General features: G+C 44.4%; 1 long non-coding RNA gene, 1 other non-coding gene and 1 pseudogene across 3 annotated transcripts in view; all 3 read left to right on the forward strand.

The window, feature by feature from the left end:
* LOC146186544 (uncharacterized) overlaps window positions 1-26,575 on the forward strand; it is a 35,630-nt gene that overhangs the window by 8,418 nt on the left and 637 nt on the right. The window contains exons 2-5 of one of the 2 annotated variants that reach the window (XR_014708134.1): window positions 10,676-10,835; window positions 17,203-17,308; window positions 20,824-20,942; window positions 25,266-25,432. This is a non-coding gene — a long non-coding RNA (uncharacterized LOC146186544). Of the gene's footprint in view, window positions 1-10,675; window positions 10,836-17,202; window positions 17,309-20,823; window positions 21,612-25,265; window positions 25,433-26,575 lie in introns of those variants that run through there. The other variant, XR_014708133.1, reaches the window with a different exon arrangement.
* Window positions 387-555, forward strand: LOC146186546 (U2 spliceosomal RNA; annotated as a pseudogene).
* LOC146186547 (U2 spliceosomal RNA) lies at window positions 823-1,013 on the forward strand. Its single transcript, XR_014708363.1, has one exon. It is a non-coding gene; the product is annotated as a U2 spliceosomal RNA (small nuclear RNA).

The following is a 26,575-nucleotide window of genomic DNA, read 5'->3' on the forward strand; positions in this document are numbered from 1 at the left end:
CATACAATTATTAAAGGCTTAATTATTTGGTGAGAGGAAATATTCTTACATCAATATGTCTCTTGTGCGGTGTTTCGAGACGACTTCGAGACACCGCCCGAGCGACCGCTATAAGCCATACTTTGGTCAGGTTCTGAGGTGTCTTAATCAAATTTCGAATATATTAGGCATTAATTCAATGCTTTCAAATAGCAGTAACGCTGTGCACCAACCACGGAAATCCGCCGGAGCGGTCGTCTCGGAGGAGCATCCGAACTCGCTGCGTTCGCCGGCGGGCGCTCACTTTGCCATTGGGGCGTATTTGGTAGTTGATTGCAAAGACCCCGAACCGCGGTTCAAGCACTGGTATCGCTTCTCGGCCTTTTGGCTAAGATCAAAGTGTAGTAATCGCTTCTCGGCCTTTTGGCTAAGATCAAAGTGTAGTATTGGCTAAGATCAAAGTGTAGTACTGTACCTTCGGGTCAGTATATCTCGGCCTTTGACCGAGTGTTGCGCTTTGACTGATGCCAGGGGTCGGGATTCTACTCAAGGTCTTGGTTCTCAGAACCAGCCTTTAACCATTCCCTTTCCGGGAATGCTTGGGTCCCCCCTTGCCCTTCGGATGATTGGGTGCCCTGAATGGCTGGCGTGAGGGCTCGGTGCTCCGGCACCGGTCCTTCATGCCACCGTCACGACACTGCCCGATCGGCTGATCTCTTGTGCGGCCGGGTCTTTTGTATGCCACTGCAATTGGTCTCCCATTTGCATTGACATTCCGAAGACTTGGTAAACCTGGAGATCCCCCCCCTATGGATGTTCCCGCTCTAGGGGAACCCATGACCATTTTCTTGTTCCAATGTCCCAAGCATTGTCGAAAGCCATCTGTTCTTATCAGCTTAATATCTGATACGGGTCCTATTTGGACCCAAGATATTAAACTTATTTTTGGAATGCGGCGGAGTGCTTGAAGCTTGCTTCACCTCCGCCACGGGTTGGCCCGGTATTGCACTGCCTCCGGGATCGGCCCACTCACCCCACCACGGGGTGAGACCTCTCTAAATCAAAAATCAGAATCAAAACATGAATGAGGCAGATGTGATTGCAGATCGCATCTCTACGATCCGCAGCGTTAATCGCCTCTAGTCAAGCGAGCGCCATTTTCCCTGTTTCTGGGGCGTCCCCTTTGCTGCCATATGACAGCGCGACAGAAAGCTTATTTTGAAGAACAGAAACGTGGAGAAAGCAAGGAAATGCACTGAAACGATCGGTCTCGGAGGGGCACCGGTTCGCCATTGAGCTCACTTCGAACCGAACTTTGAGGCGTATAATGCTGCGGATCAAGTGGCACCCTACGTTCATATTCTTGAACAGTTGCAACAAGTGTTGCATATTTTATGAAAGGGAGTATACACGTATCGTGCTTATACGTGTGAAAACCTAAACCACTCACTGAAAAAATGTAGTTTAGGCTACATCATACTACGCGAGCGCTGCGTTGGTCAAGTGCAGTGCTAGGAGTATCATGGTCACGAATGCAAACTGCTCGACGAGCGAAACCAGTATCATCCGTGAAGAGATCGAGGCGAATGGAATAACAAATGTATATGTAAAAACCGTAAAAGAAGCCAGAGTGAGGGTTTCCGCCGATGATGATGCCAAGGGCAGTAGTGGCGCCACCTGGCATCGCTAGAAAGCGGCGGAAACGTGGCGGAAACGCTTCTTTCGCTCTTGAGGCACGGTTTTGACACGCGGCGGCGTGACGGTCGTTTTTAGTCGGCGGCGGCGTGGAAACCGAAACCAGAAGCTTAAAATGCTGTTTCGCTACATCCTTGTTTGTTAATGCTACTTGGTTCAAATTCAGACAATAAAAGTTCACGGACAGAGTTTTGAATCTAATTGACTCTTCTAGGACAATAAGAACACTCGCTCGCGGGATGCTCGTGCCCGGGAGGGATAGCTAGAATTTTTCGCCGGACAAAAGAGCCATATGTTAGCTTGTTTTGAGCCCTTCCAAAATTTTTAACACGCATTTGACATTTGTTTCATCTTCGTTCGCTTGATTTTGTTTTTGTGTTGTCCATGGCTCTCCTCCATGACATAGGTACAATGTCTAGAATATACCGGTGTCCTGCTGTGGTGGCGGTTCGAACCCGAGCACTGGCGGCTACAATTTGGTTTAGTTTATAGGGTTTAACATCCCAAAGCAACTCAGGCCATGAGGGACGCCGTAGTGGTGGTGGTGGTTAAAGCATTAATCAACGATTAAATAGTTACATAGAGGTGACTCCTACTCCGGGGCCCCATTGGTAAGCAACGCCGACTGCGTCAACTATGGCCTTTTGAGCCTTGAGGTCTTGACAGCCGAGCAGGGCCGCCTATCAGTCCTCTCTAGTTGGATTGGGGTTGGGAGTAATATATGGGTTTGACTGGCACGCCCAGACCATGTGGAAAGTGTCAGCCACCTCGCCACAGTACTGGCACGCGCCATAAAAGGATGTGTTGAAATGAAAGCACCGCCAGGCACAGTATAGTATTGGTGAAAATTTTGATGATGAGGCGGTCGTCAGCGCGATCCAGTCCCACAAGAAGCCGGGTAGCGCCTGTGCTCCTCCTTGTAGTAATCGGTGATGTCTGAATGTAAGGGCCAGATTGTCTGACAGGAGTAGGCTTGCAAGGACAGGGAGATAGCCTGGAGAGAGAGTGCGCGGGCAGCCTGATCGACCTCTTCGCTTCATTGAGTCCCTGGTGACCGCGGGTGCCCATATAAGGTTATGCAGAGTTGGGTCTATGTATCGGCAGCTAGACTGCAGTATACGTTGGGAAAGCGGGGGAGCCCACCCCAGCCTATAGTTCCGAGTCCCGACAGGCCCCTCGCGAGTCGGTGATGACGTGCTTCGACTTGGGAATACTGAGAGCCAGAGTGATAACAATCTCGTTCGCGTGTGTTGTGTTGTAGGCTTTGAAAGTTAGACCGTTAACTGTGTGTTGTGTACGACTGTAGCTGTATACCACTCCCGGCCGTGGTGGGCGCCGGCAACGTCAACGTAATACACGTGTTGTTGGTGACCATGTCGCTCTTGCTTCCGCGCGCGCCTGGTGCGACCGCTGTGGTCTTCTTTGGACATGTTGCGGGGAATATGGGTCGGACCCGGAGGGCGTTTCTCTAGGGTTCTAGCACTCTCACCGTTTCCTCAAGGTGGTATTCTTATTTGATGTGTAGCCGCGGCCCAAGAGGCGGCGACCGGACGTACGTGGTCTTAAGTAGGCTTCTCGAAGCTCCCGGAAGGTATTCACAAGGCCAATTAGGCCAGAAGCCTGGAAGTGCAGACCGGAAGTCGAGAACCTGCTTGATGACTTTCCGGTGGATGGCCTCTAATTGGTCATCATCGTGTTTGCGCAGGTACAAGTAGGGGTCGAGTAGAGGATTCTACTCGTTACAAAAGTATGGGCTTGCCGGAGTGTATCCTTCCTTCGTAATCCGCCCCGCTTGTTGGAGACACCCGGCGGACCACACGGGCCACCTGCTCTCCCACTGCGAAGTTTGGCCAGTGTGGTGTCAGCCTTGCGTTGATGGTTTGTGAAGAAGCCAAGGACGCGGATCTCTTTGGCCTTCCGGATCGGTCCTGAGGGCTTGCGTACGTGTACAAATTGAGATTTAGCTGGGGCGCACTGGAGTTCGCAGTAGGTCGCGTATCGTCGACTACATGCAGTTGCCGCTGCTTACGGGCAGGACTATGTGGCCCAGGTTACCTTGCGTTGCCCAGATCGTGATATCTGCGTAAAGAGCGTGATGTATCTCTGGAAGAGAAGCCAATTTAAAGGAAAGATGAAGCATAGCCAAACTGAAAAGGAGGGGAGACAATATCGCGCTTTGAGGTGTTCCCCTCGAGCCGATGGTGTATGGCCTGTGTTCAGCATCTTGTATGCATATGTAGGCTTGGCGCGGTCTGTAAGAAATTGTCTTATGTAATTGAAGGTTTTGTGGCCACAGTTGTGACTGAGGTGGTCGAGTTTTACTTCGTGTTTGACATTATCGAATGCGCCTTTAAGATCTAAGCCCAGGACTACCTTGTCGTCGTGGGGACATTCGACAGGATCTAAGATGTCGTGGTGGAGCTGCAGAACAATATCCTGCGCTGATTTATGAGGGCGGAAACCGAATATGGTGTCCACGAAAATATGCTGTGTTTCGAGAAATTGGGCTCCGGAAATTTCGACAACCGAGTTTTTTTTAACGTGCACTGACATCGCACAACACATGGGCGCCTTTGTTTTTCGCCTCCATCGAAAAGCGGCCGCCGCGGCCGGGATTCGATCCCGAATCCTTGGGCACAGTGGTCGAGCGCCCTAACCACTGCACCACCACAGCGGGGCTGCGTTTCGACGGAAGCGAAACGGAGAGGTCTCTGCTGCACGATGCCAGTGAACGTCAAATATGTCGTTGTGACCGTAAGGAAGGAAAAAAAAAAAAATGCACGGGCCTGCTACTGTCTCTGTAGCTGAGTAGTGTTCCTGCATAATGCGTGTTGCTTTACTTGGAAGCCAGTTAGTCCAAAGAAAGAAAAACACGTGTCCCGCCAAAAGTGCTTAGACCCTATAAAAAATGCAAACTTTTCTTTGTCATTCTTCTATTGGTATCGAAATTTATAAAAACTGAGTTAGTCTACGATTAACTCGGATCATTTCATAGTGTTGACGATAGAGACGGCTCTGTATTCCCCCTTAGCAGATGCTGGGAATGATATACAGGAACACTATAGCTGAGCCACTTGATTGATTTATTTATAGGAAGGGAAAGGCGCGGTAACTGTCTCACTTGTTTTTATGTGGACACCTCAACCGCGCCGTAAGGGAGGAGAAAAAGAGGAGCCCGAGGGGAGGGCTACGGAGTAATTTCGACCACCTGGGGATCTTTAACGTGCGCTGACATCGCACAGCACACGGACGCCTCTTCGTTTCGCCTCCATCGAAACGCAGCCGCCGAGGTCGGGTTCAAACCCGGGTACTCCGGCACAGTAGTCGGGCGTCTCACCACTGCACCACCCCGGCGGGGCTAGCCACTAATTGATTGACTGATTCTTACGCTGCCTCGTGCGGACAGAAGAAAGAAAAAGAAGACGGAGAGAAAGACGCGCGTCGCAGCAGCCATCGTCCGCTACCTGTAGGGCCAGGAACAGTCACCCTTCGAACCCTTCCCCTCCTTCTTCCCGACCCATAGAGTGCGGTTCACCCGTCCACAGAAAATGTGTGACAGATACTGCGCCTTTCCTTTCCTGCAAATCACATTTTAGGCGCTGTAATATAGGCGAGCTGCTTAGGACAGGATTCTAGGCTCGAGACAGGAAAAAAAAAAAAAAAAAATACACGTACTGAAGAAAATTTCACGGAGGCTAGTAGACTCAGACTCGTACAAGCTTTTGTCACGAGCAGAATGTGCTACGCGACTCCATTCCTAAATATCAACAAGACCGAAGAACACAAATTAAACACCATAATTAGGAGATGCACGAAGTGCGCTCTAGGACTCCCCATAACTACTTCTAACGACATTCTAGAGAAAATGGGGTTGCATAATGAGTGGAAAGAGCTGGCTGCGGCGGTCAGGCTGTCCCAGAGAGAGCGACTCGCAGGAACGGCGGCGGGTAGGCAAATCCTCGATTGGGTAAACCTACTAGCGCCCGGGGAAGGCGAAAGTATCAGAGAAAGCATAGATCGAGAAATCAGAAAGCATCTATACGTCTCGCCCATACCGAAGAACATGCACCCCGTACACGACGAGGGGAGGAGGAAAAGCAGAGCTAAGCACATCGCTAACAAATTGGACAAACTCCAGCCGGGATCGGTCGCCTACACCGATGCAGCGATCGGGAAAGAAGGCGACGTAACCTCGGTCGCCCTATTGGACACTGGGATCGCCATAGGAATAGAAAGAAATCGAGATCTACCGCCGGTAGAGGCGGAGGAGATTGCAATAGCCATTGCCATTGCACGACCAGGCGTGAAACACGTCATCAGCGATAGCAAAGCGGCGGTTAGAAATTTTAGCAAGGGTAGAGTCAGCAATCGTGCTGCAAAACTTCTGAACGAGTCGTCTCTCGCCGAAAGCGTGACCATAATCTGGACCCCAGCACACGCCGGTCTCGCGGTCTCGCCGGCAACGAGGCTGCCCACATGCTCGCCCGCTCCTCGCTACCTCGGGGTGCTGCGGACGCCTCCACAACATCTAAAACCAAAGAATGTATAGGTACCTTTAGGGATGTAACCGACAACTTGAAGAAAGACCGGAGGATATATCCGCCACCGGTTAGATCCCTGAGTAAAAAGGAATCGTACGACTGGAGAAGACTCCAAGCTCGAAATTTCTTTTCGCCCCTGTGGAGGAGTTGGACGGGTGCCAGAGGGCGGAAGAGGGACGGTGCAGAAACCGAAATTTGTAAATTTTGCGGCCACGTGGCAACATTAGATCATATAATATGGAGATGCGTTCGTGCCCCAGGGCGCAACGCGATTAAAACTAGCGATGATTGGGAGACCACGCTAAGAAGCTCCGACGAAAAAACACAGCGATTCGCCGTCCGCCTGGCGGCCGAGGCTGAAGACCTCTTCTCCTAGACGAGGCCGGGTGTCCTCTGGCCGCGGTGTGACAGACTGCCTCCCCGGACGCCTGCGTGCGACACGTAGGTGGCTGCTGCACCATATTCGGCGGAAATAAATGTTCTTCCTCCTCCTCCTCCTCCTCCTCCTCCTCAAACTCATCTGGACCTACAGCGCGGTTCAGGTGCGCCCTTCTTTTTCTGTAAACAAAAAAAAAAAGAAAAAAAAAAGCTGGGCTTATAAGAAAGCCCGCGAAATACAAATAAAACCACGTGACAAGCGCATTCGCGCGCCACGATTGTGATGCTCACAGTCGTGGTCTGAGTGAACGAAATCAGTTGCGCGGCTGTCTCTCTTCATCCCCGTTACAGCGGCAGGCCAATATGCTTGCGCCCTGCCGGGGTGGTGCAGTGGTAAGACGCCCGACTACTGTGCCGGAGTACCCGGGTTCGAACCCGACCTCGGCGGCTGCGTTTCGATGGAGGCGAAACGAAGAGGCGTCGTGTGCTGTGCGATGTCAGCGCACGTTAAAGATCCCCAGGTGGTCGAAATTGCTCTGTAGCCCTCCACTACGGCTCCTTTTTCTCTCTTTCCACTTTCACTCCCCTCTTCCTCCCTTCCCTTACGGCGCGGTTGCGGTGTCCACAGAACACAAGTGAGACAGTTACCGCGCCTTTCCCTTCCTATAAATAAATCAGTTAATATGTTTGCAATGGTTTCTTCACGACCTACTGTATTATGGGTTTCTTCGCCTGCGCCAGCCAGCTCGCTCCAACCATCACCCACATATGTCAGCTTGCCGTGCAACGGGACCGTCGAGTCACGGCTGCAGCTGATTTCGTTCGCTCAAATCACGACTGAGAGCAGCACAATCGTGGCGTACAAATGCTTATCACGTGATTTTATTTGTATCTCGCGGGCTTTCTTTTGAGCCTGGAAAAAACGGATACAGTGCGTGAAACTTTCTTTATCCCAATTAATGGAATGGCGGTTTCTGATGGTGCTCTCCAACTTTTCAATTCACACTTCTGGTCCAAAGTCAATATTTAGTAAATTAGAAAAGTTAACGTAATTATAGCTAATTAAGTAACTGTAAAACAACAAATTGCCTGGTGAGCAAGGCAGCTGTGTGCAACTGGTTTTCTGGTTTTTTTAGCCTACCTCTAATGTTTAATTTTTTAACCCTTAGTTCAAGTTTATATATATATATATATATATATATATATATATATATATATATATATATATATATATATATATATATATATATATATATATATTATATAAATGCAGGACAATAATAATTGGTTGACAGGAAAGGAAAGGCACAGTACCTGTCACTTTTTTCTGTGGACACCTGAACCATGCTGTAAGGGAAGGAAGGTGGGAGAGAAAGTGGAAAGAGAGGCAGCTGTAGTGGAGCACTATGGAGCAATTTTGGACCACCATTTTGCTCGAAATCCAGCCGGTGGCAGTCGGTTCAGTCGGTTCGAATCCCTATACTCCCCGTACAGTGGTCGTGGTTGAGCATGTTAAACTCTGCGTCTCCGTGGTAGGGCATTTATGTTCATTTTTTCTTGGCGGGCGGGTTTGAGGTGTCCACTGAGAATCGAAGTAGATTTTTGTCTTTTCAGTTTTGCACCTAAAAATAGCCTGAAGAAAAGGTGGAGGTGAAATGGAGAGGTATCTGCGTGCCCTGATGGCGATGTCGGTGCACATTAAGAATTTCCAGGTGGTCGAAATTCCTTTGAGCCCAGCACTATGGCACCCATTTTTCTTTCACTCCCACCTTATTCCTCCCTTCCCTTACAGCGCTCTTCAGGTGCACACTGAAAGGTGTGACAGATACTGTACCGTTCCTTTTGCAAGGCGTTTGACATGTGCGATGCACAGTGCCAGTGCAGCATGAAGGCACCAGGAGGTGACGCTAGTTCGTTTGTATAGGTTCACCTTCGTATTCTCCCACCAGTGCACCGACAGCAGATTCTATAAGCATTTCATGCTTAAAAGTCTCTGAGCATAAAAAGCAGAGGCAAATATTGCAGTAAAAGCATGATGAAACAAGTTCCTTATAGCTTGAGGAGAGTGAACAAGACGAAGATCCTTCTCGGCACCTCTGTGCTCATCAGCCAGTCACCAGCTTACCCACATCAGGAGTGAATTGCATAACATGCAGGTCATCTGCCATCAGCTACTGAAAATCCAGTAGTGACATGCATCAATGCACTATACACATTGCGTTGCTGTAGCTTCTATTACAGGGTCAACCACTTCTAGCTATAACACGATCACTGCTTTCAAAGCAACACTGCGTCCGGCGCAGGCAGATATCGATGCAAAGTGATGCAAGCGCAGAGGGACCCGGGCATGCTGCTTCAATGGCCTGCTACATAGCTTTATTGCATGGCCGGATCAGACACAATGACGCTTTGAAAGCAGTGACCGTGTTCTAGCTAGAAGTGGACGAGGCTGTACATGTGTTACACCCCATGTTGTGCTTGTGTTTGGACCCAGCAGTTCTCCAGACAATTGCAACTTTGTGGAAGGGATAGCAAATTTCATGCAAGGGATGGCAACTTTCATGAAAAGGCTGGGAATTTTCGTGGAGTGCTGCCACTTGGAATGGACCATAAATGATTGACCTCATAGGACTGGGTCAATTAGAGAGGTCCGAAGTAAATTGACCTTATAAAACTGGGTCAGTTGAAGAGGAACAAAATATATCGACCTTATAGGACTGGGTCAGTTGGAGAGGCCTGAAATACTGACCTTATAGGACTGGGTCAGTTGAAGAGATGTAAGAGGGCCTTGCCTTGCTTTCCAATGGTGTACTCAGGCTGACGGTGAATGGTGATCAACGAATAGAGGAATCTACCAAGGAGAAAACCTGTTGTTTATACTCATATGTTGCAGGGGAATGCTGCATGCCTTGGGAACAGTGTGTTCTTCTGGGAGGTGTGCTCGAAAGGCCACCTTTACATTAGGCTTGGCCAACAGGATTTTTTTTTATGTAGTTCATCCAAACACGCGCAGGACATAGATTTGTATGCATGCATTACTGGCTACAGCAGCACAGTGTATTAATGCTCGGGTGCAGGTTTGCTGTTGGGTGCAGCAGTGGATGGCAGGTGACTTGTTACATGATTTATTCTTAGATGTGGGCGAGCTAATGACTGGCAGAAGAACACGGAAATACTGAATGAGACCTTTTTTTTTTCTTTTTCCCATACTTTTATTTACTTCAAGATCTGCAGGCAGCTTCGTCACTGGTGTGGATGCAAAAAGAGCTGTCTCTGATGAGGAATCTATGGTAGTGTCTAAACAAACATGGCTGATTGAAAACTATCCATTCAAAAATATAGAAACAAAAGCAATATAAATAATGAGACTGCAGAAACAAACTTGAAAACATCAGTTTGAGATGCTTAGTTTTGTTACTTTAAAAAAAAAGTGGTGGTTTACTTTGATAAGTATGGTTATACATGCAGAAGCGAAATTTAGTACTCGTTTACTTGCTAAGGTTTGCTTGTTCAGCTTTGCGTTGCCATGTATTGCCATTTTTAGCTAGATAATTAACGGGTGCTCTGGGCCTTTATTAGAATAAAGGAGATCTAATTAAGGCCTTTAGCATAACTTTTCAGAGGAGATGAAGACGTCATCCGAAGTGCAGCAAGAGAGGCAGGCATCTTGTTGCGATGAAACCGGCTACCGAGGTAGTGCAGTGCTCTAACGGAGTGGCCAGTGAAGCAGATCTGTTTGTCTCAGCCCGAGTTTGAAACCCACTCTGGCGGCGAGTTATTTTTTTCAATTGGTTGCTCGAAGGAGGCTTCAGAACTACCCCCGGCAAAATGTAAGGATATATGTGGTAATGTTTCTGCATTAAAAAGTGCTATTTTATACCCATAGGTGCATGCTAATGTTAAGACATATGCAACATGTCTCACTTTCTTGCTGTGTGCAGCCTTTCGAGCATACTTATCTGGGTGACTCATGCAGTATGCAAATGCATAAAGAAAGACCCAGAGAGCCTGCATATCTGTAGATCAGTACGTCACAGTGCTTGCAAGTGCAGATTTTTCTCTGTGCCGGTTTTTCTGTGCAGGGGCCCATTGACCTTTCTAACCTCTAAAGAAGCGCCCTTACGTGAGACATCAACTGCAACGTCATACACCTTGTATACACCTTCTGAAGCAGCTACCCCTGGGAAAGAAATGCAAGCTGTTTTGCTTCACAGTGGGACCGAACAGATGGATTGGTGGATGGTGAGAGTGACCCCCTTTGAAATAGTGCGGTGTGGGTGTCGTTGGCTCAGTTTCTTTTATTTTGTGTATTGTTTCAGCATATCCTTTTCTTTCAGTTACAAGGTGCAATGTTTTTAGGCTATACCGAATCTGACATGTACTGTCTTTGTATTGCTTCGCTGCATTTCACCCATTCTTTGACAATTTTAACTGGTGTCTAAAATAGCAGCCAGCACCTTAGTCACATGCCTGTCATTGAGCAAGGCATTGTGGCTGCCGTTCATGTGACTGCTTCCCGAGATCAGCGAACATCCGAAAAGTGCATGATTTGCATTTCTCAAAGACATCGCTGATACACTTCACCTTTGGCTGCTCTCATTCTACGACATGCGGTGGCAGAAATGTGCTTGTGGTAAAAATGCACTGCCACTGGTCACGTTTATATTGACAAGCAATGTGCGTCTGATAGAGAGAACAGTTCCAAACATGCTGTTCTGTTACCCAAAGTGGGATGTAGCTTTGAAATAGCAAAAAATAGCCAAAAATTTATTTTTTGAAGGTGGTATTCACTTGCGTGCCTGTGCCTTGTATTCTATGCTGTTCTGAAAGTCTATTGTTGAAATTCTCCCCCCGCCCCCTCCCCCCCTGGGAAGCACTTTAAAAAGAATCGTTTTGTGACCAATGTGACCAATATTGACTCTTAGACATTTTTCTCCATTCTAGTTTTCTGATTAGGTCTTACGAAAAAGAATTCTCCAGTATTTTACCTATTTTTACTGTTTTCTTTGTGGCACCCCTGGTACCTTACTACAGGTCAAGACATATATATATATATATATATATATATATATATATATATATATATATATTTTTTTTTTTGTAAAAATTCATATTACTGTTCAGTTTTTTTTTATGGAATTGTCTTCTGAGTTTAGACTTGCCTCTGCCACTGCTTCACAAAATTTGAAAACCAGAAATGTGCCACTTGTAGGAAATAAAAGTTACGACTATATATTGGCCTGTAGCATGCCAATAAAAATGCGCAACGAATATTACACCAACCTTCTGCTGCATTTTAACTCTGCAGGCTTTTTGCAAGAACCAAGAAAGCAATATATAATAATAAAAAAATTCTTGAGATATGCCTGTGATATTTGGTACGATTAATCGCAATATTATTTCCAGCAAGCTGTTGCGAATCAAGGCAAAAAAAAAAAATACTGAAATCATGTTCCCCTTAATAAGCCGGTTTAAACTTGGGGGACAATGTTTCTGAACATGCCTTGTATTTACTTGGAAGTTGAATGCAAGAAATTGTATTTGTGACCGTGTACGTTAGCTCTGATGCATCAGTTCAGTCTGCGTGCATTAGGTGCCTTCCCCAGTACGCGCTCATGGACGTCTACTTGAGCAACCAGATAGGTAGTGGCCGTTTTTGGATGTGTCTGTCGCATATGAATAGGTCAGAGAAGAGAGCTTTGCAGAATGCAGGCTATTTCATCTATGCATCAAAATAGTGGACAACTGTGTGGGTGACTAATGAATAGGGCTATTTGCAGGCACCAGCTAGAGCATGCTAAGGTACCCTGTGAATTTTAATACTAATGAAAAGGCTTAGCTAAATCCACTAGTTTTCTGTGAATACACAAAGAATTTTGGATGCAAGCATTTTTCATGAAGTTATGTGCCAGCAACCACATTATTTTTATTTTTATTGCATTGTTGTTATGGATGCAAGCATGAGTTTGATCTTATTTACACGCATGCAACGTGAGGGGGAAGCTTGAGGACTTGGAAGAAAAATAGATCTTATGAAGGTTATAATGCGCGCCAAGAAAATGTAAAGGGCACAATAAAATATGGAAGAAACGGATGAGTTGATGCTATTTTAAAGGTGCATTGTTTAAGATGCATGCACCACAACTGAGGGAAACCAAAACTTCTGTTACTTTAGAGCACGCAGCCTTGCATGCAGCAGCACCAACTGCCATCACCGCTGTGCCATTGCTACTCTGTTTCCAGCAGCCCATACTGTACCCGATTCCTGTTCTTTGTTTTCTTTCCCCGCTAAGCTCTGCCAGTGCCTTTTCTTTTGCAACATGTGCTGATATCCATAGCCATAGTTGCTGTTGTATGCTGTGTGCTTGCCCAAGGCGCATTGAAATGCTGGCTTTGCCTAGAGGCTTGTGAGCTTGGTGGCGAAGGCCTTTTAGCTACCTTGAAGGGGAAGGGATTGAAAAAAAAGAAAACGAAAACGATCACATTAACAGTTCCGAATATAATGTAAGAAGCATTTTGAAGTATAATTTTGTTATAATGAATTTCTGCTATAAACAATGTATTCAAACACTATCGGATTAAGAGGTCGGAAAGATAGTGATCGGTCCAGATACAAATATTACCTGCAGGTTCAGCCGTTGAAGGGTAAGGATGATGCACACAACACTACCTCTATAAGAGTACACATTTACAAAAAATACATATAATAATGCGCAAGCGAAATGTAAAGAACCTGCAAGATTAGGTGCATTGTATCTAACAAGAGTTAAAACCATACGGATATAGCAGTCTTGTAAATAAAAGTTTGAGACTAGGTAACGAAGGTGAAATTCATGAAGCAAGATATTCAGGAGCCTGATTTTCTGGCTGCTTTTACCTCAATTTGCAATTCATTCCATATTTTGGCTCCTGCAAAAGTTCCAAGGTTCATTGTTCTGAACCTGTGAAATTATTAATAGGTTCTTTCTTCTCAATCTGTGGAATTTAAGGTCTTGTAATGCAGAGAGTAGGGATTGCAGTCATGGCTGATAAGCCAGCCTTCATTGATGTCCAAGCCCTACCTGTGTTTGCTGTTAATAGTCGCCAGTGATGCAGAACGCAATAGATTAGTAAGAAAGAAACCCATCAACGAATTAGCGGTGAGGGGGAGGGCAGAAGAGTTCAGGATCTCGCTACAGAATAGGTATTCAGCTCTAACTGAGGATGGCGACATTACCTTAGAGGCAAGGAACAATAATTTCAGAGATATCATTACTGAGTGCGCGGTAGAAGTAGGCGGTAGGATAGTTAGAGAGGATACCGGTAAGCTGTCTAAGGAGACGAAAGATTTGATTAAGAAACGGCAGAGTATGAAAGCTTCCAATCCAACAGACCAGATCGAATTGGCCGAGATATCAAAGCTAATCAATAAGCGCAAGGTGGCCGATATAAGGAAGTATAACATGGAGAAAATTGAGCATGCTGTAAAGAACGGGGGAAGCCTTAAAGCGGTAAAGAAGAAATTGGGCATAGGCAAAAACCAGATGTATGCGATAAGGGACAAGGCGGGCAACGTCATCACTAATATGGACAAGATAGTCAAAGTAGCCGAGGAGTTCTATACAGATCTCTACAGTAGCCAAAGTAGTCAGGACCGTAATGAGATTGGCCGTAGGGAAAAACAGTCAGACGTTCCACCAGTGACGAAGGACGAGGTCAAGAAAGCACTAGAAACTATGAAAAGGGGGAAATCAGCTGGAGAAGATCAGATAACTACAGATTTGCTGAAGGACGGGGGGGGATATCGTGCTAGAAAAACTGGCCACCCTGTATACGCAGTGCCTGGTGTCATCGACGGTACCGGAAGCATGGAAGAATGCAAACATTATCCTCATTCACAAGAAAGGGGACTCTAAGGACCTTAAAAATTACAGACCAATCAGCTTACTGTCTGTTACGTATAAGGTATTTACTAAGGTAATCGCTAATAGAATCAGGACAACCTTAGACTGCAATCAAGCAAAGGATCAAGCAAGGTTTCGGAAACGGTACTCTACTATCGATCATATCCATACCATCAATCAGGTGATAGAAAAATGCTCGGAATATAACCAGCCCTTATACATAGCATTCATTGATTACGAAAAAGCATTTGACTCAGTTGAAACCTCGGCGGTGATGCAGGCATTGCGAAATCAGGGGGTAGACGAGCCGTACGTGAAAGTGCTGGAAGATATATATAGTGGCTGCACAGCAACCATACTTCTACATAAAGAAAGCAACAAAATTCCCATAAAGAAAGGTGTTAGGCAAGGAGACACAATCTCCCCAGTACTACTCACAGCTTGTTTAGAGGAAGTATTCAGAGACTTGGAATGGGAGCAGTGAGGGATAAAGGTAGATGGAGAATACCTCAGTAATCTGCGATTTGCTGATGACATTGCCTTGCTAAGCAACTCGGGAGATGAACTGCAAATAATGGTTGATGACCTAGACAGGAAAAGTAGAAAGGTAGGCTTGAAAATCAATATGCAGAAGACTAAGGTAATGTTCAACAGCCTCGGGAAGGAACAGGAGTTTACATTAGGTAGCGAAATACTGGAAGTAGTAGGCGAATATATCTACTTAGGACAGGTAGTAACCGCAGATCCGGATCATGAAAAGGAAATAACAAGAAGAATAAGATTGGGATGGAGCGCATTTGGCAAGCACTCGCAGATTATGACTAGCAGCTTACCGGTATCGCTCAAGAGGAAAGTATACAACAGTTGCATCTTGCCTGTACTCACCTATGGGGCTGAAACGTGGAGGCTAACCAAGAGAGTTCTACTTAAGTTGAGGACAACCCAGAGGGCTATGGAACGAAAAATGGTAGGGGTAACATTAAGAGATAGAAAGCGTGCAGAGTGGGTCAGAGAAATAACTCAAGTTAACGACATTCTAGTGGAAATTAAGAAGAAGAAATGGACATGGGCAGGACATGTAGTGCGAAGAGAGGATAACCGATGGTCGCTGAGGGTAACAAACTGGATTCCAAGGGAAGGAAAGCGTAGCAGGGGGCGGCAGAAAGTTAGGTGGGCGGATGAGATTAAGAAGTTCGCAGGGGTCAAGTGGATGCAGCTAGCACAGAACCGGGTTAAGTGGAGAGATATGGGAGAGGCCTTCGCCCTGCAGTGGGTATAATCAGGCTGATGATGATGATGATGCGGGTGACTTTTGCTTAAGTAGTGGACATTGCAATCCAGCTTAAATAATTTGATGATGCTGTGTCTTTTGCATTTTGATTTTTTCTGTGTAAGGCTGTGTAAGGCCCTGTTGTTCTTTTAGGCCCTTAGCAGGGTACTGTCTGAGGAATATCGAGCAGCTCTGTTTTGCCGTTGCTGTTGGAGTGGTATGGAAGAAGCCTTTTGTGGATGTTTTGTTGAATGTTTAGTCTCAGCAAATGAAGCATTTTACTAAGACATTGCCTCAGTTGGAAAGTGTAGCCTCGCAATTCCTTGGTAGGCGAAAATGTGCAGTGAACATCGGTAAATTTAGTGTGTGCACAGGGTTCTCCCTAGGAAATTTTGAAAAGTGGACATATGAAAACCGGGGGGGGGGGTAGGGGGGGGGGAAGAAAGAAGGGGGGAGGCGTGGAGCTTCAGTAATCTCAAAAGAAAAAAAAATAATGACAGCACAGACTGCTGTATAGCTTTTCTTTTTGGAGCAATCTTCAGTGCATAGCACTATTCTAAACTAAATCGTTTGCTGGCTTTGTGCGTCAATGCCCCTCCAGTGCATGCTGGTTTACGACGGCCTTATCCAAATGCGGGAGGTTCAATGGTACCACACCATGGTGAAAAGTGGAGCGCTTTGAAAGAATAAATGTGCCACAAAAGTAGCCACTGCGCTAGTGTTAGTATTGCATGAAAAGCAAAATGCAGCTTTTCGCAAGAATAATGAATTCATGTAAAAGGAAAAAATGCAGTGGCCACATAATTCAGCCTTGAGGAAGAACATTTTAATTATTGAATGGCCCTAAAACACTGCGAGAAACTGTTTACATCACAGCGATTTTATTTCATCAACCCCTGCAACATGGTTGTTCATACATTTGACATGAAAGCTAAGCGGCAGCAACAATCTTTCACCGATTCGTCAAGTGCTTTGTCTTGCTCACACTGTCGGGAGTGTCAAAGAAGTTGTCCAAAATTGCAAGTTCCATCGCAGCCCTTTTTACAGCGCAATGCAGTAGCAGTGGTGCCGATCTAACTGATGGCCCCGTTGTGTTTTGAGAGCATTCCTTTCTTGCCACAACATGAAGTGTCCTGTGTGACAGCTTTAGTGGGCTTCCCTGTGTATGAAATAAAAGCAACCACTATTCTGCCTTAGATAAAATGGGAACACGGGTTGATGCATCCACGTGTGTGCCTGCTCTTTCGCCTTGTCCTGTCTGGCTTTACGCAATCGTAAAAATCACGCTTAAAATGTGTGCATGGTATGAAATGTGATATAGTTGGATAATATTACCGTCCGCAGTTCATTATGTGTATAAATAGAGGCTGTGCACAACACTGATGTCTTCGAGGGAATATTTATTATGTAGACATTTCTTCTGCGTGGTTCACTTTTTTTTTTTTTTTTTTTTCAGCCATTCACACTGGAGCAAGCGCCAAAGCTTCATGGGAAATATTAAGCAGTTTCCACACGCAGCCAGTTGCTTGCAGCGTCCATGACTTGTTCGATATTGGAGGAAAGTGAGTTCATCAATTTTTTTTACCGTCTCCGCATTTCTCACTCTTGCAACCTTGAGAGAGTAAATAACCTGCAGTTAGCTGTCGATGATCAGGACATTGTTGGCTGATGCTTGGACAAGTGTCTAAATGCGAGTGGTTCTTACGATTGGGTCAACCTTGGTACATGAACCAGGGCCAGTTAACAATCAAAATTCGATCTCCGTTGTGTGCCAGCTACTTCCCAGCCCTACGTCGGCAAATTGGTGCTAAGTTGGTAGGCCGCATGTAGCCGACGTCATGAAACGTTGGTCGGCCAGCATCAAAACCAACCTTCATCCAGGGTCATCCAGCAAGTTCGGCCCAAGCGTTTTTGACTGGCTTGCCTACGCAAGGCAGACTTCAGGCCGAGCTCGTTGTGCCCCTTGGGGATACTCGCATTTAAAGATCTAAAAAAGTGGTGGGGGGGGGGGGGGGGGGGTGAAATGGCCATAATGCTGGAACTCCGGGATCTGACAGGAAACAATAGAGTTGCATAGCTGAGAAGGGTCTTGCACTAAATAAGGACGGCAGTTCTCCGTATCGCAGCGACAACACCTTTGGCGTTTTGTGTGCTGTTGAAACGATCCTCGGACAGCAGACAGTGATGACAATCACGAAATTTGAGCTCAGAAATTTTGTGCATTTATTAAAAAAACATAATGGAACAAAGTCGCACTTGCTTGTGAAACTTCATTTACCCAATCAAAGAGTGGCCAGCGAAGATGGTGCATGCTGGCTTCATTTGTCCAGCAGCCGAGTGCTAGCCGTCTCGCGAGCATGGCGGGCAAGAGCCGCTTGTGCCCCAATCGTCGAGCACCCAAGGAGAAAGGCCTCGCAAGCCTCTTTGGGATGAGGGGAAACTGGGGACTGGATTGACATGGCCACACCATGTGGGATAGAGAGCAATGGCTCTCATTACAGTGCGCACACTAATACATGTATGTTTCGCAAAGCCTAGTGGGTCATCGCAGCAGCACTGAAGAGAATGATGCTGGCCATGTGCTTCTGCAGCTGCCGTATATGAGGCCCTAGCAGAATGCACGAGATAGCTAATTAAGCACCTCATGAAGCGAAATTTGAGGTGACTGTGCTAATTTGATATAAAATACTGATGTTTCTGTTAAGAAAAAAAACATGTTAGAACAATGCCGCACTAACTGCACTCCGTTAAACCTGTTGTCAGGCTTAGTAGGTCGTCGTAAACAGTGCTTTAAAAGCAAGCACGATGCATATGTCACGCGCTCTCGCAGCTGCCGCACGCCGTCCCCGCAGAATACACGAGATAATCAGCTGTTCAGCATTTCATATGGAACGAGACTTGACACGATTATGCGTATATTATGTGAAGTATGTACCTTTATGTAGCAGCACTTTCTAAACCCATTAAAGAGGCCAAGCGTGATAATTTGAGTGGCTGCCACCGATATCGGAAAAAAAAAACGTGCCGTCTTATATGATATGCGTTACCAAGCATTTAAAATGAGGGAGCATGGTTACTGGGGATCTGCCAGGAATAAATGGCATGTCTTTGAAAAGGGCTTTGGCTTGGTTTGGCTTGGTTTTAGATTTTCACGCCCTAAAGTGACTCAGACTAATGAGAGACACCATAGTGGAAGGCTCCGAATATTTCAAGGGCGCCTTGCTCTTTGCCTGCATCGAAAAGTGGCCGCTGCGGCCGGGATTCGATCCTGCATACTTGGGCACAGCAGTCAAACGCTTTAACCACTCCACCACTGCAGTGGAGCGTGTGAATTTTAGGCACACTCTGTAACGGAGGGATTCTCAGCATGCTTTTATAGCACTTACCTAATGAACAGACTTGTCTTATGATCGATAAGATTCAACTCGCCCAGCTTCCCACTGTACTATTGTCTTATACACTGGGGCAATTTATCCGCAATTTTGGGGGGCAAAAACTGTCTTTTTCAGAGGGTGCAAATTATATGCCAATAAATATATATATGGTACCTACAAACATAACAGCCGAATTATTTTCTCGAACCAGTGAGCTATGTGGCGGCACCCAGGGAACCTCGGCGAAACCGGTCTGACGAGTGTTGCGGGGTGGGTTTGGGGGAGGTAATCATCAGCTTTCCCTGTGCAACAGTGCCCTTCTTGCTACACGCACAGCCCTATATGTTAGCAATATGTTAGCGACCACGATCATTTTCTGAAAAGGTCTGTACATCGGTTGTGTACTTTGCGGTTTTCGCTGAAAAACATCGACCAGCAAGCACGCACCAGTGAAAAAGAATTACAGAATCGGTTTTCTGTCATACTGGAAGCCCGCCGCTCGCCATGGCTATATGGCGATCCGCGAGTCGCAAACACCCGCGCGCCGATCATCACCTATTGCTAGGTTTCGAAAACCGGGGCGCACTGCTCCCATGTAACTGTGTACATACCTTTTATTTTTACCTGTCCTGTCTTTTCTTCCTGTCACTCACCTCTGATTTCCTCTCCCTCTTACTGTTTGTTACTTCCGCCGCCCCAGTTCAGGTGCTTCTGATGATTAGATAGCAGATAGCGGGGCTGGCAAACATTTTTTTACTTCCATTTTTGTTTATTTGAATAAAAACCACTCTTCTTTTTCTTTTTAATACTGCAGCTGCTGCTGCTGCTGGGAGAAGCGCACCTTGCAGGGGCACAATGCCCAATTTGATATATTGGATGTTTCCTTGAACATGATTTTGATAAATATGACAACAAATCCTATACTTTTGCATGGGATTTTCAAGAAGATATTCTACGAGTTCGATATAAGCAATAGTTTGATATAATGTGTTGTAGCATCGAAATGTTACTTTCTTTCAGTAAAGTGCAAATATATTGTTCTTTGTGTCCTTTTGCATAGCATTTGTGCAATGTTGCAGCAAAACTTTGAGATAACATATAACCTCTTTCTAAATAAACATAAAACCAACATATGCGCAATTTTCACTAAAATCATGAAGCAAACTTGCAAGACCAGACTTAGTGCCAATTGTGCTGTGCCAGCTAGGACTTCCAATTTCTATTCTCACTGCAAGGAGAATCAGGCAACAATGGTGACGTGCACTACATAATATGTAATATATGTAACTTTTCCATGCTCCACTCTAACAGTGCATGGCTCGTAGCGTAGGCCATGAAGGCTGTAACATGCGGTCTCCCAACTAATCTTTAGGCTGCATAATGGAAAATTCTGCTAGTTGAAAAACATCAATAATGCAAAAACATTAGGGAAGTTATGAGACACGATGCTTTAAAATATTGCCATTGCTGTTTTACGGTTATAATTTCAACATTCAACATATATTTGTAATGTTTTAGAATTTTATAAACTTTAACATTAAGATAACATTTCAAATACTGCACGCTAAACATATCTTCACCACCTAAAAAAAAAAGTTATTTATTAATTTTTACCATTAGTATAATGTTCCACTGTAACATGTAACAGCGCTGCAACATATAAAACAATGTTCAATGTTACTTATGAAAAACATTGTTTGCAGGCTTTAGAGAGACGGGGCCACGGGCTTCGTTGGATTAGCATCAGCTGCACAAAGACGTGTCCAGCACCTTGGCATTCTATCCAAGAATTACGGCAACTGGAACAACTTTTTTTGCTATTGTAAATTCACATCCCATGTACATAATTTGCGAATTTCAAACTAGAGAGCATGCTTTACGGCTAAACCAACCCTGAAACAGCTTTTACTGCAATTGAACATGCAATCATTTTTGAAATGATGGCTTATTATCTTGTCCATGGCAAATGTGAACAGTAAAGCTCTAATTATAAGCTCTTTGTCTATACCTCTAATTTTTTGGAGACATCAATAAATATCATGTTCGAAATGGAAGGACACAGTATGGACAGTCCGAAGGAGAAGCATCTTGTCATTGCAACATGCTGCTTTGAACTCCAGGGGCAAAGACAAACGGCAAACAAATCAAACCATGAAATGCTTGAATATGCCTACTTTTGTATTTCACAGATTTCAGAACACACTCAACAAATAAATCAGAATTTGTCCCTTCGTAGACAATAAAATCATGGTATGTTGTATCGACCAGTTCTTCTCACCCAAACTGCTCCATACAAATGGAATACTTGTAGATGCATCAAGCCTGTTACATATATGTTTGTTCTTGTTGGCTACACTAACTGTGAAAATATTATTTCTATTATTAACTTAATGCTCTGCCATCTGATATAATTTCTACTGTTTCTTTCATGTCTGCTCAACAGAGATCAAATGCAACACCTCTTGAAGTTGGCGCTATCACATCCTTCCATTCTTGTCTCATACTTTCATAGTTGTCAGCAGGTAGAGGTCAGACATATTTGCTGGAGTCATATCTTTCAGTGAAATGAACACAAGGTTCTTGTGTTTGTATTGTAACATTACATAGGACGAGAATCATCATCAGCAGAATTTGCATTAGCATAAAATATGAAAATCATCGCTGGTAGTACTGCCACTGAATCAAGCAGGTTTTGATGCGCAAATAGTGTGCAATACAGAATGTAGATTTCTATAACAAACCTTCCTCATCCAAATGGCTACAAATGAATGTAGTGAACTGAATTCTTCACTACACAATAATATACCAGATTACATTTAACATGGCAAAAGATATGTTGCAAATGTTATCCTGCAGAAACTTGATGTGGGATACATTCTAATTAAGATCAGTGCTGTTCTGTTCATTTCCATCTATCCTCATTTTGTATAAAGCTGTTTTTCAATGAAGAAAAACTACATCCATCATTGTGTTATAGTCAAAGGTATGTTGAGGTGATATTTTTTAAAAGAATGTGTTCAATTAAAGTCCTTTTGGTATCATTTGAACGGGCTGAAAAAAAAAACAAACAAAAAAAAAACATTAACTGAAGGTCACATGTGAGGATCTGCGAGAAGCAAAAAATATCCGTCATATATAGGCAAAGAGTCTTAGCGTTCTTCCTGTACGCTCAGTGTGGCTGAAATAAGTTCATGCAACATACATCTTGTTTACTGCAATACTGTGCTCCATTATTCTTATTTCTTTCACCCCAATGTAGAATTTTCTACCAGGAAATATTTTCATCGGTTAAAGAGAGCAGAGAGAGAGAGAGGTTTCGCTGAGGCTTGTGAAAAGGTATATAGAATGAATCAAAATTTTGACCTTGTTGCAACCTAAATTCTTGATACTAAGCATCTGTGGACAAAAAAAAGGAGAATAAGCACATTTTCCATCAGCCATAAATAAAAGCTGGATGAATGAGTTACAGGGTTGTTGTTCAAAAGTTTCAAGGCCAGAGAGTCTGCTCTTGAGCAGTATGGTTGGGCAGTTATGGCACCCCAGAAGTTAAAAATGCCTGTGTAGGTTTAGAAGTACTCATATCAACCTCACCTCTGCGAGCCTTGATAGCTTTATTGGCATCGTATGAGCCAGGGTATACTGCTGCAAAGCAGATCCTGTGGCCTAGGAACTTTTGACTAGCTCTGTACATGTGGATTTCATAGCTCGTTTACTTGAAGGTGTTGCAAAATCACTTGATCACTTGCAATATTGCAAGTGAGGTCTTATTATGTCTGTTCTATGGCTCTAGGTCGAATACTACGATTTTTGTGCAAAAGGTGCAAATGGCCTTTTGGAATTCTGCCATCACTTCAGAAGATGCATTCAAAACTGCCAAGTTACCGCACCACCCTCCATAAAAGCCACTATGCCTCACTGACCAACAAGCAAAACAGTAAACAGTGGCGTAACTGAAGCAAAAATCAATTGTTGAAACTTTTCGTACAGATTAGTTCATTAGTTTTAAAGTGCCACTGAAAATTTCATTCGCCACAAACCATCAGAAAGGAACAATTTGTTAGATAACCTTATCGACATGTTTCAGTACATGCATGCCATTACCTGTAACCTCAAAAAATCACCTCATTACTCTTTTCAAGACTGTTTTCACTAACTGCATAGTCATCCCTACTATCATAATAATCAGCATCATCATCAGTTATGGCTACATCATTATCAACCGAAATTAACTGCCATTGTCATCTCTAGTATCATCATTATCATCATCAGTGACTGCATTGTTGTTGTCATCGCTACTTATATCCTCGCATTAGACAATGAGAATTACGATCGGCTTCTCACGAGGCCGGCATGGCCTAGTGGTTTGCGTGCTCAGCTGGGAATAGGAGGGATAGTGATTCGATTCCCGGTGGAGACACTTTTTTTTCTTGCCAGTTTGTGCGAATATTTCTGCAGCCTATGAGCCTAAAAGGCTTTCGCTCTAAAATATGAATTGTGACTTCACTTTCTTGTCTTCTGAGCAATAATAATTATTAATTAGGATTTTGCATCATGCTCAAGTATTATGTGAAGACAAGACAGTAAACAAAACGCTTACTAATCAGATTGCTTTGATGGCCTAATTTCATACTCATGAGTCGTAAATATATGACCTGAACCTTTTGCTCATGTCATAGATTGTCCCCGTCAACTTATTCCGACGAAGTGCTTCTGTCACATTTCCGTGAAGTGGGTGGGAAGAAGCACATTCCTTTCTTAGCAGTACACAGATGCTTTGGTTTCAGGAAGTTTGTGTCTAGCATTTTGACTTTTCACAATGCTTGAATTTATGTGCAAGCTGGATGCACAGAACATGTAATGGGCTCTTACTGGCTGTCAGCTCCATGGCAAGAAGAAAGTTGAAGACACATTGAAGTAAGCGAAGTGCAACATATCAAAAGTCTATGAGAAACATATTGCCACAAGGTACAGTACGGTCCATTGTTAAAGGGAATGTGCTATCACATGGCCAGCTGCACTTACAGCGCATGCACATTGCACGATTATTTGTCGCCAGTTCTCTCGGCAGTGTTTTGCAAAGTGTGGCAGTCATGCAGTTTCATGTTCCCTTTAAACCATACTGCACATGCTAAAACTGTTCCAATAATACCTAAATTAGATGAACGGCTAATGCTAATCAATACCTTGGGAACTTAAGATTTTGACTGAACTGCCAATGAATACGCATTGTTATTTGCATTTCCCTTAACTCTTCTTTTCTCTCACAATGTAAAATCTCAAGGACGTCCTTCACTACATCCTTAATGAAGGAAATGATTTTCAGTTTTCCATTCACCTTAACAAATTTATGGTGGTGAGCCAACATCACATCAAACTTATCACACTTAAAGAGTGAAATGCTGATGCCACAAGCACATAAGAGGGTGCACCTGTGTGAGGGAGGCTACAATTCATGCTCCAATACACCAGAAAAACCATCATAAGGGTGCCTCTTCGTGATCACTTGAGGATACTATGCACTCTTGAGCGAATGTAATTTATCTGTCGTACAATGTCACTTTTCTCCTAATCTTATTTTCCTCCACATGCTTTGCTGCATACGAAATTAGACCCAGTTTTAGTGACATCATTATTATTGCCATTGCACTAATTGTGATATAACTAATGCGCGAGGAAATGCCTTGTGTATAAGCTTCTTTGTCCTCCATTAAGATGACAGGGAGTGATGAGAAATAATCTGTTGCTGCAGAAATTGCTTGGGCAGAGGTGGTTGCTGTGACGTGCCTACTGGTCTAACTTTATATTTAACTCCTTTTTGTCTACATGTGGCAGTGATGCCAAATTTTGGGGATCACTGGCAATTTCAAATTTGGCAGTGCTTTGTGACTGGCACCTTTGGTACCACATGGCGCTGATGATGTCATCTCTCAGCTGACCAATAAGTAATTTCACTATGGAGAAGCGACATAGTTTTGGGTGACGATAAGCTAAATCCCACCACATTGTGTTCACAATGAAAACTTGCTGCCAGCAGAGTTGTTTTGCTTTGAGCTAGCTATTTATGAAACCCTACCAGTTAGCCCAACTGCCTCTTCTGCTTAACCTAATTTTCTAAAATATGAGGGTGATATTTCTCCTGCAACAGAAAGACCTCGAAGCTTGGTGCAAGCAAGCCATGGCAAGATGTCCTCCAGATTTTGGCTGGTACTTGTCAGTTGTCGGTAAAGTCTCTTCGAAAGTACTTCCGGCCATTAGAGAAATGGCTCAAAAGCCAAACTGCCGGAGAGACAGCTGGGTGGAAAGCACAACCAGGTAGGTGACTTACCTGCCATTTATGCTTTGAATATTTATTCTGCCATCCCTACTTGGAGCATAAAATTTTGTTTCCATCCAAAACTTCATCATAGTGCTCAAAGTAAAATTCTACACGTTCACTTGCTACTGATAAGGTGTAGAAGCTCAAGTTATTTTCTTAATTAAGAGACTATTCCTATTCCCAACATGAAAGTAACAGTAAGAAGTATATATAGAGTGAAACTTCACTTGAACGAACCTCAATGGACCTTACGAAAAAGTTTGCTAAAAGTGAAAGTTCGCTATTTGAATAAGTTCGTGAAAGCTTGTTGCCATTATCTCCAAGAAACATTGGGCTTTCTAATTATATCTCGACCATTTTGTTTGTCATTGGGCTCATTTGCAAGAGCAGAATGCAGCTACCTTTTGCAGCACTATTTAACTTAGGACTGCAGTGGTCTTGGAACTCAGTCACTGTGTACAAGCTCCCGTGAATATTGTCCAACACAATGGTCAGCTGGGGAGCCAAGTCCTTCACTTTCTCCAAGCAGATCATGGTTAGCCAGCACGCATACGTATGCCTTTCTTGGAGCTAAAAGGCCTAGTAGAGCTGACGCTTTAGCTATAGTTGGCTATGTCTGTGGAGAAAATTAAACGTGTAAAGCCAGCTATGGATTTGGCTGGCTATAAGCTTGTTTAGATAGGCAATTATGTTTAGTACAACTTCCTGTTGAGCTAGTTGGTGCATTGTGCTCTTTCCTTCTCCCATCATTCTCGTTCTGTGTTTGTCTTTTATGTGTGTGCAACTCGTCCTTAACAACAAAGCCAATTCTGTTTAAACCAAAATGACGACCACTTTTCGTCACGCAGTACAGAAATGTTGTTCGCAACATAAAGAGATGCAAAAAATGTGTGAGTTGTGCTTGATGAGGGGCTCAATATGACGTGGGAGACACAGGATGACGCTGCAGAAAACTTCTGTAGAACTCAAATGAGCAATAAATGAATTTCATTAAGATGGAGGGCGTTTGCAGTGTTCACTAGAGCTTCGGGAAGGGGATTTAATAAATTCCATACAACTGAATGCTTCATTTAAGTGACGTCCGTTCTAGTGGTATTCTACTAGATATACATCTGTATACAGATCTATACAGATATACA

The sequence above is a fragment of the Amblyomma maculatum genome, chromosome 6, assembly GCF_055883805.1.
Source record: "Amblyomma maculatum isolate TAMU_Amacu chromosome 6, ASM5588380v1, whole genome shotgun sequence".
NCBI classification, from domain to species: Eukaryota; Metazoa; Arthropoda; class Arachnida; order Ixodida; family Ixodidae; genus Amblyomma; species Amblyomma maculatum.